Source organism: Amblyomma americanum, chromosome 7 (genome assembly GCF_052857255.1).
Source record: "Amblyomma americanum isolate KBUSLIRL-KWMA chromosome 7, ASM5285725v1, whole genome shotgun sequence".
Taxonomy (NCBI): Eukaryota; Metazoa; Arthropoda; class Arachnida; order Ixodida; family Ixodidae; genus Amblyomma; species Amblyomma americanum.
In genome coordinates, this window is record NC_135503.1 from 50,874,744 (window position 1) to 50,896,000 (window position 21,257).

Genomic DNA, 21,257 nt, shown 5'->3' on the forward strand with positions numbered 1-21,257 from the left:
ACTTTCCGCTCTGTCGATTACTTTGTGGTGATCTACAAGCTGTCGAACAGGACCCTCAAAAGGAAGTGGATGATATCTTCAATATCTTCTCTGAAAACCTCCAAGACTGAACTAACAAAAAAATTGCCAAATGCAGGTCAGCTCCAATACCTCAACCAACGAAATTTTGTAAGCAGGGTTCACCTCTCCTGGTGCTATGCCCCGCGGTCCAAGAAAGGCCTACTACCGTACTCATCCTCGCGCACGAACTTGGTGAAAATAGCAGTGGCTACAGGCGCACTGAAGGATGCCCTTTACCGATCATGTCATCACCATCAGCAAGAGAGCATTCAAGCCCAACTATAACCTTTACGCGAGGCAGGTTTCCGGTACGCCCTCACTTCCTGCCTTGGTTTTATGCTTTTAAAGGAACTCCGATAATCAATCAGGCCGAAGTAGCTAATGAAGGAAGCAGAGATGATATATGCGTCATGGCGCATGTGCACGGCGTCAGCCATGCTCTGGAGAAGGGGCGACCTGGAGTAAAATTAGTCTTAACCACGCAGAGGATGCTTTCTATGCTATGAAAGAAGGTGAAGCGTGATGGCCCAAGGGCGTCTCGACGTGAGAAGTGACACGAGAAGTTCACCACTTGTGACAACGAGGAGTCTTATGAAATCTCATTATATTGCACAGCATCCTGTGTATGTCAAACAGGGCGCTGTATCGATGACAGCCCGAGAGAACATGTCATTACCATAAAGACGGAACACGGTAGCACGCTGACCAAGAACGTGTCTGAATGCAAATGCACTCCACATCTCGGACGATGCCAGATTCTAAGGCTATACAACCATCAGCACAAGCACGAACTTTATGAAGCCTACGTCACTGATAAGAAAGACGCGACTTGCGTAAGCACCACATCAATGGTGTTGACAAGAAAAAGAGATTCGATATTCTCTTCTAGCAAAATAGTGACGACTCAGAAGTAACAAAAGGACGCTTCCTTGCCTTTCTTGTAGTGTTATTTCTTCAAGCCTTTATTGCTAGCTCTGCAATAAGCCCCCAATTGTTAGTCAGCACTTGTGTATGTGTTTATTCTCTTTGCTCTCCCATTTATAGAGCGCTGTTTTCACTATAAATGAGCAGATTTTCTACCTCTATCATTCTATACTGCATCAGCTGTCGAGCTACTATCATAATCAGTTTTGCCGCACTATTGATGTGGAATCTATAGAAAAAATGAAACGTAGTCATAAGCGGTTTGACATCAAGAAGACGGAGGAAATTTTCTGTGAAGTGGTAGATTTGTTGATCGTGAATGGTGTACTCAAAATTCACTTCAAAACTATTTTGCAAGAAAAGAATTAACGCGACACAAAGGAATTCGGGTCCACATTCTCCGCCAGACCATACAACCATCGCACGGTGGCTTGGCCAATACAGTTCGCGTGCAGTGCGTATTTTCGTTTCGTTTTGTTTAGGGCACCATGACTGAACACGTGAAAGACGCGCCTTCCGACAGGTATTACCAGGCTGGAGGAAAACGCGCACAATGTCGTTACCGGCTAGCGATAAAGGCGTAAAAAAAAGAGCCAGAAACGGCCGTCGGACCGTAGAGAGACGTTTACGGCGGCACCAGAGAATCGTAAAAGAAACGGGTACGATCAGAAAACAGCGGTCAAACCGGGCTCACAACTGTTCTGCCCAGTGGCACTACTACGAAGTGACTTGCCTGCAAACGCCTTGAAGTAATCGTCCGCTCACTGTTTCTTCTCGAAATGGCAGTTACACTGGCAAGTGCAAAAAAAAGCTTCCTTTTCTTCCTTTGCTTCCTTCTATTCCCGTCTTGACCTTTGTACCGGACACGCCGACACACACGATCGCCCCCCGCAGGCGTGTTTCACCTCTCAGCTGTGTGCTGTGCAGCGAAGCACCGCTCATAAAAACCGGTTTTGTGAGTTTATGCTTGCCGGCACGCTTTCTGCCGTTTAATGCGCTGCAGACGACGTCTACTGCTTCTACCCGGCTTGCAACAGTTGTTCTTTATGTTCTTCTTTGGCGCGCTTTTCACAAGACTGTATTTGGCTGCAGACAGCAAAATTTCGCTGCTTTTCGAAGGAACGGTTTAAGAGCATGCTCAGGCTTTCTCGTATTCACACACTGGATAAAAAAAACAAACTCGCCGTTGTTTCCAGGAATCCCTGCTAAATACATAGATCAGGATAGTTTCAATGATTTAATTTTTAGCAACGCCTTTCGCAGCAATCACGAGTGGACTGCTCGCGGGCACCAGTCAACTGAGAACTCATACAGGTAGAGAGTACTTAGAGCAGATAGTGGCCGCAGATGCGGATAACGCGTGAAACAACTAGAAGAATAAAAATCAGGTGGAGCGTATTTGCAGGTTCTCTCAGGTCATGAATGGCAGTTTACCAATACCCCTCAATAGGAAAGTATATGAAAGCCCTATCTTACCGGTATTCACCTACGGGGCAGAAACGTGGAGGCTAACGAAAAGGGTTCAGCTTAAGTTAAGGACAACGCAGCGAGCTATGGAAAGGAAAATGATGGGTGTAACGTTCAGGAACAGGAGCAGGGAAGAGTGGGTCTGGGAACAAACGCTGGTTAATGACATCCTAGTCGAAATCAGGAAGATGAAAAAGGCTTGGGCAGGGCATGTAATTCGAAGGCAAGATAACCAATGGTCGTTAAGGGTAACGGAGTGGATTCCAAGAGAAGGCAAGCGTAGCAGGGGGCAGCAGAAAGTTAGGTGGGCGAATGAGATTAACAAGTTTGTGGAGATAAGGCGTCCTCAGCTGGCGCAGGACCAGGGGGTTAACTGAAGAGACATTGGAGAGGCCTTTGCCCTGCAGTGGGTGTAGTCAGGATGATGATGATGATGATGATGATGATGATGATGATGATGATGATGATGATGATGATGATGATGATGATGATGATGATGATGATCAAGACGACGACGACGATGCTGATGATAGGTACTGAGTAGCATGAACAGTTTCGTCAATCAGACTTCAGACAAAAAACAATAGTCTGTCTGTTTCGATCTTGCTCGTACCAACAGATTGGCCTGTCCCTATACACCCTGACCAGAAGGGAGTAAAAAGATATGCGCTAGAGGACAACTTACCCCCTTTTTACTCCCATATAGGCGTATTCGTGTTTGTAGTGCAGAACTTGGCAATACAACAACAACGCAACAACAACAAATCCTCGGGTGCCAACCAACTCCCGCTGAGTTATGTGTTGCACGCACTCAGTACAACGCATAAATCACTCTACGAAACGATCCGGGGGAACGACTGGCGCAAACTCGAGGCTCATCGTATAAGCCCGCTCGAATTGCGCTGGATTTGCTCGGGTGCCAGAGTTTTTGCGTTAGCCCAGTGCGAATTGCTGGCTGAAGACCAAGTTTAGAGCGCTGTAAACCTCCTTTCTTTCCTGATTTCAGTCCTCTTAATGACACGCCCACAAATACAAAGTTTTTGTTATCAACAGGAAATGGGGGGGGGGGGGGGGGTACGAAGGACAGCGGAATGGTTATTTACGGCCCTGTGATTGCAGAAGTGTTGGAACGGCGTTAGCGTGAACCGGGAAGTTTGTAACTGTAGGATAATCACCGGTATTCGGCGCCGTTCGCAACCCGGGCCCTCCGCGCGGTACCTGCAGAGTTCTGAGTTTTGGCTAAAAGCTTCTTCGTGAGTTCGGCGAATCAGCAACTCGGTATCGCAGACACAAACTTAGGCTTAACTCTCGTGTACGTGCTACCTTCGTACAGACGAAAAAGGAGGGAGGGAGGGAATGATAAATCGGTTCACTGAAATGCAAAGAGATCTCCTGGCATTTCCACTCTTACACACTGGGCTGTAAAGAAAGCGATCCGTGTTTGAAAAAAGAAATGTATGACATAAAACGGCATAGTTATCATGTTATATTTGAGTTAAAGCGTAGAAAGCAGGGAAGGACGCCTTGACTATAAAACAGTAGTCATTTTAATTGCTTAAACAAAGAAGAAATGGTGGTTCTTACAACGGCACAACTAGGAAGTGATAAACTTTTTCAAACTTTTTTTTCACCATAAAGGGCGCATTCGCGTGGTCTAGCGTTGAGGGTTTGCAAAGGGCTGCAGTAGCGATATGGGTAGGCTTGCAGCCTAAGTCGGTGCGTTGGAAAAAACTTTTACCAAGCCGGTGATATAAAAGTGCCGACGCATCGATGTATCTGTTTCGAGATCATCCACATAGAAAGCGGGCTGGTCGTGAATGGAATAAGAGAAAATGTTAATGAATTGGCTGCACAGTCTAGAAAGGTCAAAAACATGCAAATATTAGAATTTAGTGGGTGCTGCATATAACTATTCATCAACCTTCCCTAGCATTCCAATATATCTAATTCTAAGCTCTTACGAAGGCTTGATTACGCACAACTAAGAAGAAGGAAGCCTGCCAACCAGCAGCAGACACACATTAGGAGACAGAATAAAGCACAGCACAGACTTTACATGCCACCAGTAAAGAAGTATTTGTGCACTTAAGTACAGCCTCTCGCATCGTCGTTCCATTTCAGCGTAGTTGAAGGGCGTGGCCGAACTTCAGCACCTTTCATCAGGCTTATTCTCGTGAATGGACTCTCTTGAAGATAAATTTGTATTTAGAAACATGCGAATAGTTTCTGCCTGTCCTCTAATCAAAACTAGGCAGCTTTTTGAACGACATATGAAAAACAGAGAGGTTGCACTAGAGATGAAAAACGGTCGAGAAAAGCAGGATTATTTCCTCACTTGTTAGTGCTCCTGTACGGTAGGGAACATAGCTGCGGATCTGTGACATCATGCCATTTAACCCAAAGAACCCTTTCACCTGCAGCTCAAAGCGAACACTATCAAGATTGGCAACGCAGATGGCGTTACCACGAATGCACCCTGTGAGATCAGGTGACACAAAAGGTCCTTTTCCTGAAAAAGAGGGGAGGGAGGGTGCAGCACGGCTGCTGCCACCTCTTCTCCGCCCGGAGGAGAGCGAAGACGCTGGGAGTTTTAGCGAAAGCTCCACTCGACGCAAAAACCCGAACTCTTGATTCCGTGTCTTCAGATGACCTTGAAATAACCTTGAGATGCCTACCATAGCAACAGCGTTTCTGTAAGCTACATAAAGTGTACCATGTTTGCAAGGTTCACTATGACCGCCCTGGTCCACAATGATGGCATGGTTCTTGACCTTGATCTTTGACCTTGGCCTCGAGTCACCCGCAAAATTTTACCCACTCACCAGCAAAGTTTGACCTTTGCAGATTTGGACCAAGATCTATGTCTAGCCATAATTGATCGCGTCTAACACGATGATGACCTCAAAATTTGGTCAGGGTGACCACAAAATTTGGCCCAGCCGCGAAATTTGAACGCATCCGATTTGGACCAAAACTGATGTCCAACCATATTTGAGCATGCCCGACACGATGGCAACCTTCAAATTTGGCTAGGGTTATTTCAGAATTTGACCTTAATGATTTGTGAATGCTTTAGCGCTATAATAGATTTAACCAAGTTAAAACCCTGATAATTTTTTTTCCTTCTCTTCCTTTCTTATCTGGAACTTCTATTTTATTTGCGTCTTTACTTTCCTTGCCATCTACTCCTATTTCTTTGCTCTTTACATCTAAATCCCCACCCACTCTTCTTTCTTTTTCCTACCTAGTCGTCTTTTCCCGGACTTCCTTTAGTCCTCGTTTTTCCTTCTTTAAGTCTCCTCTACCCTATTTCCTTTCGACCTGTTTATCAGACCGCGTACCTGCCTTCTCTTCCTTCTCCCCGTTCACAGGGTTGCGAAACAAGGATCGACCTCGCTCCGCTGCGGGGCTGCTCGCAGTCCTTAGGGAGAGCACGGAGCCGCCGACGGCTCATCCACAAAGGGATGCGGGCTCTCTTCCGCTGGGTGGACGGAAGAAAGTTCCGGTCCACCGTGCGCCAGCGAGAAACCCCGCTCTTAATCATTTCCTGTCGCGGGGAATTTAATCCCCCGCCATCTCCATGCAAGCGGCTGCTTTTCAAGGGGTGCTCTGTGCAGGGGAAGAGAAAGGGGAGAATTAAGGAGACGCGAGGCGAGGCACGGGAGCTGCTACAAAGGACAGGCCCCTAACGCCCAGAAGTGGGCTCCGCTGTTCTTTCCGCATGACTGCCGTGAAAGCCTGAGCGGTCTCTGATGAGTAGGAGGAGTGAGCTTGACACGGTGGCCGGCCAAGCTTGTGACATTATACGTGCGCTGTGCTTGAGGAACGAGGTCGGAGACCGCGGCTGGCGGAGAAGTGAAGCACCTCATTTGTCTTGATGTTAATCCAGGAACGGCGCAAACGCCTCCAGGTCACGGCGTTCTAGTGGCACAGAAGTGCAGATCCCCCTTAACATGAATTTGCCACACTCAGCTGGTTAGAAGGCTAAATTTATGTGACCGTGCCTGTGCTATGAAGCATTATGCGAAGTTACGCGCTGATGATGCCTCTTCATAAAAAATTCACAGAGACACCAAATTGCGTTATGTGTAAGCAATGCGCGATATCATTAGCAGCTGTTGATGCCTTTACCGGAAGTGATGTCACTTCTGGTATGGTGATGTCACTTCCTTCCAGCCAATGGGAATCCTCCGGTTTGCTGACGTCATTTTCCTCTAGCAAGTGTGAAGGCTCCGGTCTGTTGACGTCACCTTTATACAGCCAATGGGAATGCTCCGGTCTAGTGACGTCACTTGTCTTCAGCCAATGGGCAAATTTTATGACCGACGACACATTTTGACCCCCCACGGGCTTCTAATGCCATCGCATTAAAAATGGAAAAGAAATAAAGAGTACCGCTCACCGTAAATGTCCTGCTCATTGCTAGCACCCGAACAGCAGTTGGCGGAAAGTAAAGTAAATCCAAGGGCAGTACATGACCGCGAAGATAGAAGGAGGCGGGGAGGGAATAACTATACAGAGGCGAGAGGAAGAAACTATTTACGAGCTGCGTCCGAAGGTACATACAAATACATACATATAAACCGACACAAGGCAGCTCTATGGAACTCACTCATACTCACATCGGCTTCCCGTCCTCTATCCTGCGGCTGCTCATTCACAAGACCGGCACCACGACCGCAAGTGGAGAAGAACGCTCTTTCTCGGGTCAGACACAAGAGCGTTTGCATTGCTCACCTGACCATGTCGCTCTCATCTCGACAAACGTACGCTTCGATCTTCTGCTCGGGCGCACATCCAATAAGGAGACTGCGGTGGACCCTGAATCCGAACAAGAAGAAACAGAAAAAAAATGCAGCAGCGACAGAAACGAAACGTGGTCAAGAAGCGTCGTCATCGCGAAAAGACTCCCAGCCTCCTTGAGGACGCACACGCTCGATCGAAAGCCACCGATCTCGGAGCTCTCAGGTATCTGAGCGGACCCAGTGTCTTGGAACAAATTGGTCGCTCGGACCAGATTGGGGACGCTGTGAAAGCTGACTAAGGCCGAATAGAACTACGAGCATCGCTGTTTGTATCGCATCTACCTTGTGCCGCTGGTGGACACGGAGAAACCGGAGCCTTTCGGAGGACGCGACTCTTGACCGCGTATATACAGCCGATCCACGCAAACAAACAAAAAAAACCGAAGCTCCATAAACCCTCGCGCACGTTACGGCATTTTCCCTCTGCAGCCCCTGGCAGGTCCACGAATAGGAGGGCTCTGTGTAGTGTGGCAGCGTTCAGCCATGGATGAGTGAAAGCAGGGAATCGTGAACGACTACTTTATACCGAATTGCCTTTCGATGCACAGTGAACTTCATTGAACCATAGCTCGGATTGCCGTCCCCGTCTTTTCCTTAGTTTTATTTTCAGTGTTTTTGCTGGTAGAATAGAACAGTAAATTAGTCACCTGCGTCAAAAATTTCCAGCACACCGCGCCACTCCACCGGCCGGTGTTGTGGAGTGTAAAATTTTGCAACAGACGGTGCCTCCAGGGCGCCAACATACAAATTTCATCAAAGAGATTCAGACCCGGTGTTTCCCACCCCTACCTTCCCCTATTTTTGCCAGCTGTGATGCTTCGAGTACAGGCGTCACTGAATGGAGTAATAACACATTAGCAGCGACCTGAGCGCCACCATACTGCTACAGCAGAAAGCTGCAGATTTCGGCCTGGTCTGGGCCTGCGCTCAGGTGCTGCAAATGGGCTGTGACTGCCTTTAATAAAATCTGCTTCGCCTTAGGGGATTTTCTTGACTCCGGACGGTGGCACCAGCAGTTGAAGTCCGTTGTTGGGATTGTACGCACGCCAACATAGATATGCCAGATATACAAAAGAACAAAGTAAATATTATTTTAATCCGCATCCCAAGTCTATATCACATAATCATCTTTGATTTGGTGAGGACTGGACACCAGTGAACCAGAAGAAGCTCGCGCCGCTCTAAGCAAACTACTGCTTCATCTCTTTCCTGTAGGAGCCACCGCGGTGGTTGAGTGGTTATGGGGCTCGGCTGCTGGCCCAAAAGACGCGGGTTCGATCCCGGCCGCGACGGTCGAATTTTGATGGAGGCGAAATTCTAGAGGCCCGTGTACTGTGCGATGTCAGTGCACGTTAACGAACCCCAGGTGGTCGAAATTCCCGGAGCCCTTCACTACGGCGTCCCTCATAGCCTGAGTCGCTTTGGGACGTTAAACCCCCATAAACTAAATTAAACTAATCTAAACCCTCTGTGGCTAGAATTGCGAGCCCTACTCTCGCTGCGCTAAACGTGATCTCGCTACCAGGACCCGCAAATGGATCTATGAGTAAGCCCAAGCTAGTGCGTTGTTTTACGGAAAAAAAACCAACTAAGTTCGCTGTTATAACGAAAGGACTGCTCTCACGTGCTTAAACCAAAGCTTCCAGTTACGCGCGAAGAATCCGGGGTGATGCAGGGAGTCAGTCGGCTGCGAAATAAATCAGTTTCGAGCCGGTATTTGTGAGTAGGGGAGAGTGGTTTGGACGTGTGGGCCCTACTAGAGTGTATGAATGTTATCAGGGCATCTATCATCAGCAGAATGTAGAGCTGGGGTACCCTGGGTTGTGCTGGGTACGCTTCACGAAGTGGTCGGTGAGGAGAGAGTGAACTTGAGTGCCTCCCAAGTACGTCCTGTCTTGGTGCGAGAGGGAAAGGTGAGGTGTCGGTAACATGCATCGGTTGAGAGGCCGCTGCTTTATTGAATAACCCTGCTCTCATTTCTAGAGGTTTCAGTGCTCACAAGGGTCATATTAGCCGAGCCACAAGAAGGATGAACCTGGTACAGTGTCGCCGGTCAAGGCGTGTTCAAAGTAATTTTTTTGAAACACTAGAATAACCTGGTTGTTTCCACTGAGATGTAGGTGAGCTTGACTCGATAAAGGTACAGAAAGAAAATTTTGTTGTCGCTCTATGTCGAATACTGCAAACATCGAAACATGTTTCTTGCTGTGCCTTCGAGGTGTATTAAGACGCTACATCGTTACAGCTGACGTCATATCTCAACTACGAGGGGGCGTCCAGTAAGTGTTGCGTGATGAATTGACCCTTCTTCATTCAGAGATGCAATCGAGAGATGTTACGTTCACACGAAGGTTTAGAACATACACTTTTCTTTCCAATATATGGCCCCAAGCAGCCGACATGCACTCCCACCGTTCATGACCCCAGTCTCGACATGCCATCTTTGGAGACTGAGATGGCCGGCTGTTAGCGCAAAAGCACTCTTTCACGAGGTCAGACCCGCTCACCAAGTTTGTGTGAAGCTTGACCTTGAGGGTGACCTTGGCCAAACCATAAATAAAATAAATATTGCCACGACTGGGATTCGATCCCGCGGTGGCGCGAACAGATCAGCTTCGCTGGCCACTGCATGAGACCACTATGCTACTGCCGCAGCCAATCACGCCTCGTGTTAAACAGCGACATACACACTCGCGCTGTGCATTACACATCGTCGTCTTCAAGTGATACTATTATCGAACTAATATACACAATCTCGCGTTGTGCATTGCACATGGTCGTCTTCGTCAACTAACACTATACTATCCCACTAATATCGTCGCCAGAAGTGCAGACGACCCAGAAAAGCAAAGCCATGAGCCAACAAGCCTAAACACATGCTTTCGCGCGTCTATTCGGTTAAACTCCGTTAAAACCTTACCACATTTTTCACCTACCTTACAGCCCGGCTACTGTAATACCCCACTTGTGGCCGCTTTCCGGCATAAAGGATCACCTGAAAGGTCCGTGCTTCGCATTCCACGATGAGCTCACCACTCCAGTGCGCTGCTAGAAGCCGTCAAAAGCGGAACCAGCATCCTTCTTTACAACAAAACACAAAGATCTGTGCACAGCCCAAGGGGAAAGACCTGATAGTGGGATGTATCGAAAAGTGATGGGCTCATCGGAAAGAGGGCATTCGAAAGATTCTGTTGATTGCAACAACTTTCAATTTCATTGCTTACACATGATAATTTTACAACACAGGACGCGAAACTTAATGAAGACCCTCCGTACAACATACCGCTTACTTTGCCAAAGTGGGTCCGTTCAGAAGTGTCTGAGTCTTTCGTCAGTCGCAATTGCGCTAGCACGAATGATGCTGTCGTCGCTGCCACCTAACGGCGGCGGCTATAGAAGCACAACGCCTGCCTTGAGGCATTATATTTTTAATTCTTTTTTTTATTAGCCCCGACGTGGAATTTTTTCCTTCTACACACTCGCATTGATCGCTGTTACACAAATACTCTATCAGTTAGAGAAATGTGTTACCCGTTGTACTCAATCACCAGAGCCCGTTCGTAATCCAATTTTCAGCCAAAGTTCATTCGTTTAGTTTGATCGCCTTTATCGAGGAGGCGGCACGGCTGACGCTTTCCTTATCAGGTGCTTAGTTATTCAGGCAACCGTCGCTGTCGTCATCCATTATTCTACAATAGTTCGTGCGCTGACTATCTAAGAGAGGCGAGGCAATTTCGAAAGATGTATTCTACATTTCCCTCGAGTTCGGAGGGATTCCATTAGCTTGGCTGGGGTGCCTTTCAGTCGCACGCAGAATGCTCGCTTGAAAACATTTCAGTGGTAAAGCAAACCGAGCGAAATATTTTTTTTTTCCAGGACTGAGGAATCTCTATCTCTCTCTCTTTAACCACAACAGCCGTTAGAGAAACACAATTGACAGACAGGGACAACAACCTACTGCATAGAAGGAGATAGGGCGCGCCTTGCGCGCCGTTCGATAATGTATACGCACTCTCTCCAATAATGTATACATCCGATAATGTATACGCACTCTCTTCGATAATGTACTCTTTCGCCGCACTCTCGCCCTCATTATTCCGTCCTCGCTGTTGTGCAGTGGGATGCACAAGTAATACCGAAGGGGCGTAAGCGTCGTACAGTCCTCCACAGACCTGTCTAGAGCGCTCAAACTCCGTGCCTTCTGAGCTGAATGGATAGATGTATGGATATAAGTTAGAAGCGCCACCTTTGAAACGGGGTGGTGGCGGTTGCCACCATGCCTGGCTTGTTTTTCTTTATTCTCATTTAACAGTGTTATAAATTGGTCTGAAAATTCGCCATTTAAAAAAAAAATACATTTTCAGTCCTGCAGTTTTAACCTTACGTCACCTCCCAGCTTTTGAGCCACCAATCTTCCAATCGCTTTTTGCTAACTTCCACCGCAGATTCATTCACATGACGATTGTTATCTGTAAACCCTAGGGCCTCTGGGGGAGTCACTGTACCTGCACCGACATCCGGATCGATACCATTGCATTCGAGTATGAGGTGTTCAATTGTTTCTACAGAATTACCACACACAGCACATGTGTGGTAAATCTGTTATTGTGATTGTGTGAGACTTTGTATTTGTATGTATAAACATATTTGTTCAGCTTATGCCTTCTTTGGTTACGAAGATTTCAACTTTCTATTTGAATGCAAGAGCCTTCATCATGTGTAATGTAAATAGTTTGTTCTGATGCCTACACTTAGTATCACTTGATACGTTTTGCATGGATCCCAATTAGCTTTTAGCTAGCGATCCATATGTTGCTTCAAATATGCGTTGTATAAATGTTCCGAAATAAACCTCAATTCAATTTGATTCAATGTGTCATCTTTTTGGTTAATTTTCTTTTTGTAGCTGTGCATTGTAAGACCTCTTGATCCATCTTCAAAGAATACTGCACTGCCTCTTGAGCAATCATCGAACGATTCCTTCCTGATCTGCTTTTTCCAATTTCGGTACAGTTCTACACTCTGCTTCTTTTCCATTGAGTCAATCCAGTTTTTACCTTCCACGTTTTTTGTCTGTCGTTTAAAGGTCTTTCTTTCTCCGTCCTTGTGTCCCGCACACTTGCTTGTCATTTTCCTAGTCCTTTTCCGCCATTGTGAGTCGGGGCTCTTTCTGTATAAGTACATAAGTGTCCTAGCTCCACAGCGCGCAGAGCTACGTCTAGCGGCATCGCCTGGTTCGAGATAGCGCATGTTTGATGCTGAGACCATACTCAGAGATCAGCTACCTCGAACCAGGCGCTGCCACTAGACATCGCTCTGTGCGCTGCGGAGCGCAGACACCCGGAGTTCAAGCCCTCTAGACACGTCTGTGGACGATTGTCCTATCACGTCGTCAGAGGACACGTGGTACGCTTTAGGGGGGCACTGTACGCAATTTTTTGTTGTCGGTAAAATTATATTGTTTGACCTTTTGTGGTTCTGCTGGGTTCCGTTCGACAGCAAAATATGTGTTCATTGCAAAGAAATTTGGAATCGAAGATTGAATAGTTTTTTTCATCGTTCGGTTCAAACTCGTGACATTGTTGGTGAGGTCGAGGATGTTGTGGACTCAGTGATCGTTGTGAGGTCGAGGTTGTTATGGACTCAGTGATCGTTGGATACAAGTGAATGATGGTGTGGTTTAGCATTACAGATCCGTGTCGAATAATTGAAGTACTAACGTCATCGCGGTTTGCTTTCGAGAACGGCCAGTGGTGGCAGCACCTGCGTTTCTTTTTTTTTTACGTTTTCTTTCTTATAAAACCATCACTTTCCGTGATAATAGTCCCATTGTCATTGGAACGACGTAATCGATGGAGGCTCATTTCAATTTGCCCTCAGTATATATTTAATTACCGCATATGCGATCGTTCCCACGAAATAGGCAATCTGAAATCTCTGCCATCACGCGCACGTCAGCGCCATTGCTTGTTTGCTCATCGTTTTATTTTGGTAGCTCCTTTTATATACATCTTTTTTATCAGATAAAACAACAGCGTGTTCTGGCAATCGCTGCGATCATTTAGTACCTTGGTAATCAAGAATGTGGCCTTTGATAGCTAGCGCCGGGACAAATATCGGCTGCGCGATAACGTGTTGCGTAATTTATTCGAGCGCCGACATGAACTGAGGGAAGCAAATGTCGAGCCAGAGCCTGCTCGTATAGAGAAACGTATAGAAACAAGCAAATACTTTTTTTTGGGCCTTCTTGTTCAGCTTAAACAGTGCATGTATACACAGAAATTCACTTTCCTAGTTGACCCTTTTTTACGAAATGCATTCACTTCCTCGACAACTCTGTTTTTACTCTGAAGGAGGCGTCTTTAAGCCTTCAATGGCGACGACGGGCTCATGTCCAGTGGAACTTGCTGAAGTCTATACAGACTTGTTCAGAGCGAAAGCATAGGAGATTAATGCACTCTTTTCTTTCTTCTTGGGCCGGCGGACATTGCATTTGTTTGTTTTTTACTTCCCCTGTTGGTCTAGGCAATTTGTATAAAACTCTTGGTCATGTTATGATTATACAGAACCATATATGGAGTATTGGTTGCTTGGAAACTTAAGGATGTTGTCTAGTCGATCAGCTGTAAAAGAAACTAATCTATCAGAACCCAAGAAGCGTGGTGACTGCGCTAAAGAGATTGGGAATTCGTAGGGTGCAGGTGTCGCCAACAACTGGGAGATTAAGACAGTCATTATCACGCAGTTATTGCGTTAAGGTAAGCGCTGACAGCGAACATTTGTTTCATATCTACACTCTTTCCATGCAGTCCGGAGTAAAGCGAGACATGGTCAAAGCGCGCATTGCTCAGATAACGACATATCTGTAATAAGTAGGTTTGTAAACCTCCATGCACGGATACAAGCGACACCCTCCCCCTCCCCCTCCCATTTTTTTCTTCCATTTTACATCTGTGTAGTAGGCGGCCCTTTGCAGCAGGGGTGGAATGGGCTCTCTACTCCCTTCGTTCGCAACCGGCTCAGTAAGCTTAAGCGTGGACCGAGCTGTCCAAAAACGTACACCAGCCAGGAAGCTCCAGTCCTAAAGTGGCAAAGGAGAACCACATCATGTGGCAGCAAAATGGAGATGAATGGCTCTTCTTCCCGAAAAGCCACGCTTTCATTTTTATTTTTTTCCCCTTGTCGACGCTTTACAATGCGGTTCTCGAGTCCCACTCCACTATCCCCTCCTCCCTCCCTCCCTCCCTCCCCGCGAGCCGCTCGTGGGAAGGCGACAGCGTGAAACTGCAGATTAATAGAGGGCGCCCATTCAGACAGGTCGCGGTCTCAAAGAGCGGCGCCACCTCCACTCATCGTACGGCGTTTTTCTTCTCTATGATCCCATAACAAAACCTCTTGCTTTTTACCTAGAAATTTTCAGTTTGTTTCAGATTTTCCCTTCATATCTTTTTCGACATCAACATTGCTTGTATCAGTTGAAAGATCTAAAGCAACAGCAGGTTGCAGTAAAATAAATTGCATAGTAGACATCGTCAAGAGTAGGTGCAAGCATGAGTTTTATTTTCCGATAACTGGATGGTCACCTGGGCTAAAATGTGATCAAACAGCTTGACGAAAACTTCCTCTTATATTTATTTTAGACATTTATGTATTTCTTGAGAGTTTTGCAATAAATGGCTAAAATCTGATCAAACAGCGTGACGAAGGCCATGGGACCCTAGACTGCACGACAGCAGCATATAACGAATAACAAAATTCGTGAAGTAGACATCCAAATCTTAAACAAAACATGCATCAGTACCTCGCAAGAGAATAACAAATGAAGTAACAACGGTGGTAAGCACGCAGATTACGCATCCTCAGCTGTTCTCAGCTGCACTGGACGAAAACCAGCAGTGACTTTGTAATTGTTAAGAAAAAGCGGAGAAAAAAGGCTCCCTGTTTCTGCCCCATAGATGAGTGCCGGCAAGATACAGCGTTTGTACACATTCCTTCTGAAATATACTGGCAAATTGCTATTAATTACCTGGGGGTGCCTGTCACCTGCACTTCAACCCATTCTTATCCTCCTAGTTATTTCACTCTCGAGGTCTGTTTCGGCGGTCACTACCTGCCTTAAGTACATTGCTTTGCCACTTTTAATGCTTCGCTTCTTATCGTAAACTGTTGTTCTCTCCAGAGATCGTTGAACGTTGCTTCAGTTTTCTGCATATTAATTTTTAGACTAACTGTTCTGCCTTGCTTCTTTAGGCCAGTGATCATGCTTTAATATTTGTCCTTTCATTTACTTTGCAAGACAATGTAATAAGCGAATCCGAGATGACTAAGGTATTTTCCGGTGGCTCTTAACCCCAACTAGCCTTCCAACCTCAACTCTTCCCAATCCAGTTCTCAGAGTGTCCGTGAACAAGCCGCGAATAGTAGTGGGAAAAGTAGTATTCTCAAAGTCTTGCGAGACGCGTTCCGCCGCCTTAATTGGTCGCCGTCTTACCCCTGTGAGCGAGGTCACACAGAGCTGCCGAACATCCCTGACACAGACCAGTCTTGCCACACTCTAAACACAAACTAGTCTATATGAGAGTAAAAATGATGCAAGCCGCCGTCGAGCTCAGAACCTTTTAGAGACAGGGGATGCTGCCAAGGTTTCAATGTAGATTTCGATCACTAAATGTACGGAGTGCTTACTCTTGGCAACAAAAACATATTCCCTCCGAAAATCGTAGTAACTTGATGTATCAGCAACATTAGGAGGTTCTCAAATGCGGCACTGGAGGTCTTGAGGTTAGCAGACAGAGGAGGTTGAAACCTCGCTTAATATCTTCGTAAATGCTAGAATCTCTCACTTTTTTCAAGAGGGATTAATTTGTTTCCGTTACCAACGATAAGTTTTTCGTATGTTTAGTGATCGAAATCTACCCCAGACCTCGGGAAGAATAAGCTGCCGTAAAAGGAAGTGCGCTAAAGTATAATTTACTACGTTTTTTCTCTCTCCCATACAGTCTCATTCGTACTTAGACTGTATCTCTATTCATACTTCTTCATTTCACGGCCACGGGTGCAGCACTGTACCCGCACAGCATTTGTAAGCTGGAAATGAAGGGATTAAAGATGACAATGGCGACTATTTATCTGTTAGCAAGTGGTACCAACCGATCCGAACGCATAGCGTGAGACGCTGCCGCTATGGCCGACTGCTCTGAGGAATGGGGCAGCGAAGCTGTACTGACCATGGCTCAGTTTTTTTTTTTCTTTTAATGCGATGGCGTTACAAACCTCATCGGGGGAAAAAATGTGTCGCCAGAATGTAAATTGGCTGACTGGTTGGAGGTAAGTGTCGTCACCAGACCAGAGCATTCCCATTGGCCGGAAGTCTGTGACGTCACTTCCGGTGAAGGCGTTGACAGCTTCTAATGATATCGCATTGTTAACATAAAGTAATTTAGTGTCCGTGTAAATTTTTTTCCGTCGGACGGTAAATTTCGGAATGTTCTTGGAAGGTTCGCCCGGAGATATGGCTTCAGGATAGGGACGATGCTCGCATGAGTTTGCCGAGAATAGGACATGAAAGCTTTACATGCTTAAAACGCTATGGTGTTAGGGAAAAGTAAGCCTTCGAAACATGCCGCCTACAGGGGCAATTTTGTTACCGCAAAGTCGCGACATAAGAAAATAACGGGCCCACCGGGACCTCGGTAACGGCTGCGAACCCAAGATATGGAGTAGGCATCTGATTCGTAAAGACAGCAAGGGTCTCCAGCTTTCGGTGCAGTGATACGCATATACATATATTCTACATATATGAGCGTTGAACAACAAAAACAGATCGTGGATGGTCAATGGCGAGGCTAACAGTGAGATCGAGCGGGAGAGACGAAAGGCTATACGGGACGGAATAAAAAACTAAGAGTTTCAAGACTCATGGTAAGAAAAGAGAAAAAAGAAGGGAACGCGGTAACAAAAACTCCCGATAGTTCAAAGAGCGAGAGAGGTAGAGAGACATACGTTGCTAGTTTGGGGCGTGTCACGAGCCACCAAGTTCGAAGCCAGTTTTGCCCCCGATGCCGTTTTGCAATACGCGAATATGTGTTCTTGCTCGCGGGTGCGAGCCTACGGTCTCTAACTATAACCGTGTTTCAAGTACCGTGCATTTCGAACTATAGTCGGCATGGCTAGATTCTGGTTGAGGGGAAAAAAATCTCCTTAATAATCTGTTCTTACCCCGTGTGCACATGTCTTTTAATTACGGCGTTTTAAAAATGCGGACGATGTAGCGTGGTTGGGCCGAATGTGAATTAAGTGCCTAGCGCTTTGGTTTCGGTTCGATGCTCGGTTTTTAAGGTCAAGCAGGCTTCAGACAAAGATCGGAGAAATCGGGCTCTGTAACCCCCCGTCAAAAGTATATCGCCCAAGGGATTTGCTTGTGAGGCCTGCTGTATGCCTCGTTATGCATCTTCAGCGAATGTAATTTCTCGAAAGAGGAATGGCTTTGCGTCCTCAACACTCCGTAGCTTTGGACTACTATATGTGCTAGTGTGCCCCCTAAACAGCATAGAAGCAAACCCCTTGGGCTGTATACTTTTGACGGGGGCTGTAAGTGATAGTGTTAATGGCCCACATATGCCGAAATGGTCATTCTCTAGTTAACATTCATAGATCCCTCGAAAACCTAATACCGCTCCTGGCGCCGTGGCGCAGCGATTAAGCGATGCTCCACTACCCTACGATGGCAGGTGTAGCACCGTCGGGGCTGCAACCCAGGTTCCTCTTCCCGAGCAACCTCTCGCGACCAATCATTAATTGAACTGCAACCTGCCACGGTGGTCAGTTTGCTCACAATCCGGTGGGCAGGTTGTGATGACGTCTCAAGGTCACGTGACCTTGATGGCTCTGACACCTACGGCAGGCTGCCCACAACCTGGTGAACAGAGGGACCTCACAGGCAGCGGCCAAATGGCGGAATGGAACATGTAGCGCTAACTCACTAAATACGCTTAAGTTGTGCAGCCTATGTGCGTATGTGCACAGTAACAAGTCAGAGAGCGCTCACTGCGCTCCCGCGCCGTCACCTTTTCAGGAAACAACTCGGGAGCTCTGAACAGCCTTCGTTAATTGGCTGTTTTGTCTGTATCTGCTTCTTGCCGTTAGTAGTTTAATAACTCCAAAGTTTCTCGATTTTTGTCGTGAGATGATCTCGAATTTTACTCTAAATATGGACTCTGTAAATATGTGTGTAATTAACTAAATATGCGCCGTAAGACGTTGCTGCATGTTTCTGAAGGCATATAGACCCGCAGCACGGAGAAGGAAGAAAGGTCAAGGAGAAAAACTTTGAAACTACGTCAGTAAATCTTTGTGTGTTTGTGTGTGAACGCTCACAAAGAAATTGCAGTAGTAAGTCCAACACTTCTTTTTATATAAGTTTTCTCCATGCTTCGTGCTGCGGGCGTTCGGCCGCTGAACGCGATGTTGAAATGCAGACGGCCGTGTGCTGTGCAATGTCCTTGCACTTTACTTAGCACACCAGGGGATCGAACTTATTCCGGATCCCTACACTACGGCGTCCTCCTTTCTTCTTCTTCTTTCTTTTTTTCTATCTTTAACTCCCTTTTCCATCCCTTCCCTCACGGTGCGGTTGGTGAGTCCATCAAGATGTGAGACGGTTACTGCGTCTGTTGTCTTCCTCAAAACAATTTTTTTTTGTGTGCGTGAACGCTCATAGGAACAACCAGACTTGAGAAATATATTTGCATTAACGCTGACACCCGAACTTACGCTCATGTTTGAAGATGACATATGCCGCAGGGGCTATCGGCAGTAAAATCTTATTTGTTTTAGTTGCGAGAAGGGCACAACGAAGGGACCACTCGTGGCTTTTTAAATGTGCCGTCACTGTTCCCACAGCACTGACCTCCCTATCTTCCTGCCTGCCTGCGATGCGAAACCCACGGATTTACAGGGTGCATCAAAAATTCCCGGAAAACAGTACCAGCGTCACGAAATCGCGACGAGGGATGTCTGTGACGGATGCGGTGCAGTGGAAACACTAGAACACCTGCTCCTCCACTGTGCCGCGTTCGCCGATGCTTATGGGCATACTACCAGACTCCCTCAAGACGCTATTGTGGCCGCAGGGCAGTGCGCGCACTCGTGAGCGAACCTTGGTGAGCCTCTGTGCATTCCTCGAACACCCGGGCTTGACGTCCCGTCTGTTCTCCGTCAGGTAGTTACACGCAGTGACCGAACGCTCCGCGAGTTCTACCTTGAACGATTAATAACTGGACGCCCCACTCCAGTTGTAACCTACACAGTGCTGTGCGCGTGTGTGATTTAATTCCTCTAAACTGAACTAATCACGCGCACAACCTGGACACATTACTTATTGTGTAAATAGTTTGTACATATTACTTCTCCCCCTGTCCTCTATTCCTGTCCCCTCACCTCTTTCATTTCATTTCTCCATTCTGCCTGCTGTCCTTTATTTCCGCTGCCCCAGCTCAGGTGCTTCAGTATCGATGGCAGATGCCGGGGCTAGCAAAAATCTTTTCCTTCCTTTTTACTATTATTTTTAATAAAACCACTACCACCACCACCTTTTCGGCGGTAAATTTTTTAAAATAATAATTCTGCTACACCTACGAAGCTGCCAAGTTTCATAAAGGTGAGAATGATGCTACTTCGGTGCCCTTCTTTAGGCCTCCCTTCGGCCCCAATATTATAGGATTTAGAGCTTCGGGCGTGTCGTAAATACCTGACTATATTGCTCAATACCAGACCCTATGGCCTGGAAACTTTTGACGCACCCTGCGTTATGAAGTCAAGGGTCTAGCATCAGTCATGTGTTTTATTCTCATTTTACGTATAAGTCAGGTGAACAATGTTCTGCCAAAGCTTGATTCCTGCAGCCATCAGGAAGCATTCGTAAAACCAGTCATCTTCGTAGTGGCGATGGAAGCGTGGCCCAAATATGACCGAAAAAAACAACAACAAAGGAACATCGTGCTATTCGGATTACGCTGGGCACCATTTGTTATAATGGGCGATTTTGAACACGAAATACTCTTTATTCTGTACACAGTATGCAGAGAGCAAAAATTCTGACATTTAAACATGCATAGCCCACGGACTTTATTCCGGAAAATACGGTATGCGTTCACCGGATGCGCTGCTCAAACTATTCGCACGTGGGCACAGCTCTGTATCGGCAGCGGCGTTACCGCGCGCTCGCTCGGTATACTTCGACATTTTCTGACGGAATTGAGGATTTAGAAAATATACAGATTCGAACTGATGCAGAACCTACTATTCCACGCCATTTTTTCGGCGGCATATGCGCGCAGCCCAAGACGATGTGTAGCTGCGTAGTACACGTCCAAACGATCTGCTTTGAGCTTACACGAATATCAGCCAGAATGGGAAATAAAGAACGTTAAGAAAAACATACTTCGTGAACACGCAGGAACGTATCAAACGTATAGGAACGGCAGTATTACTGGAATTGACGCGCGACTGACGCGCGAAGGTCACAATTTACGGACATTTGCGCGAGGTGCACATTTGCGCGGTATGAGTGCAGACGCCATTTCCTATGCAGTGGAGGCACTATATCATCGTCTTTCTCAAGTAAAAAATAATAAATAAACTTGTGTACGTGCACTGCAACGAAAAACGCATGGCTCTCGCCTGAAAGTGCTTGTTAGAGACGTGCATTAGAAGAGTAAAAAAGCAAGAGTTAAAACGTATCTTAGAGTGCCAATATTCGTCATTTTTCTTTCTTCTATCGCGCCAAGAAACGTGGTAGTATATAAGCGGTCGTGTGCTCCAGAATAGTTCTGGTTCTACAGTTCCACACTTTCTCTGCACGCTAAGACGCGCAAGGCGCGATTAATAGAGACATCCTTCCAAAATACATCCACTTCTCCAGCCAACATCTGGAAGGAGAGAATCTGTGTCAACAGGGCGTTGAAGGTCGACCTTGCCGATGAGCTGGCGGTATATGTGAGG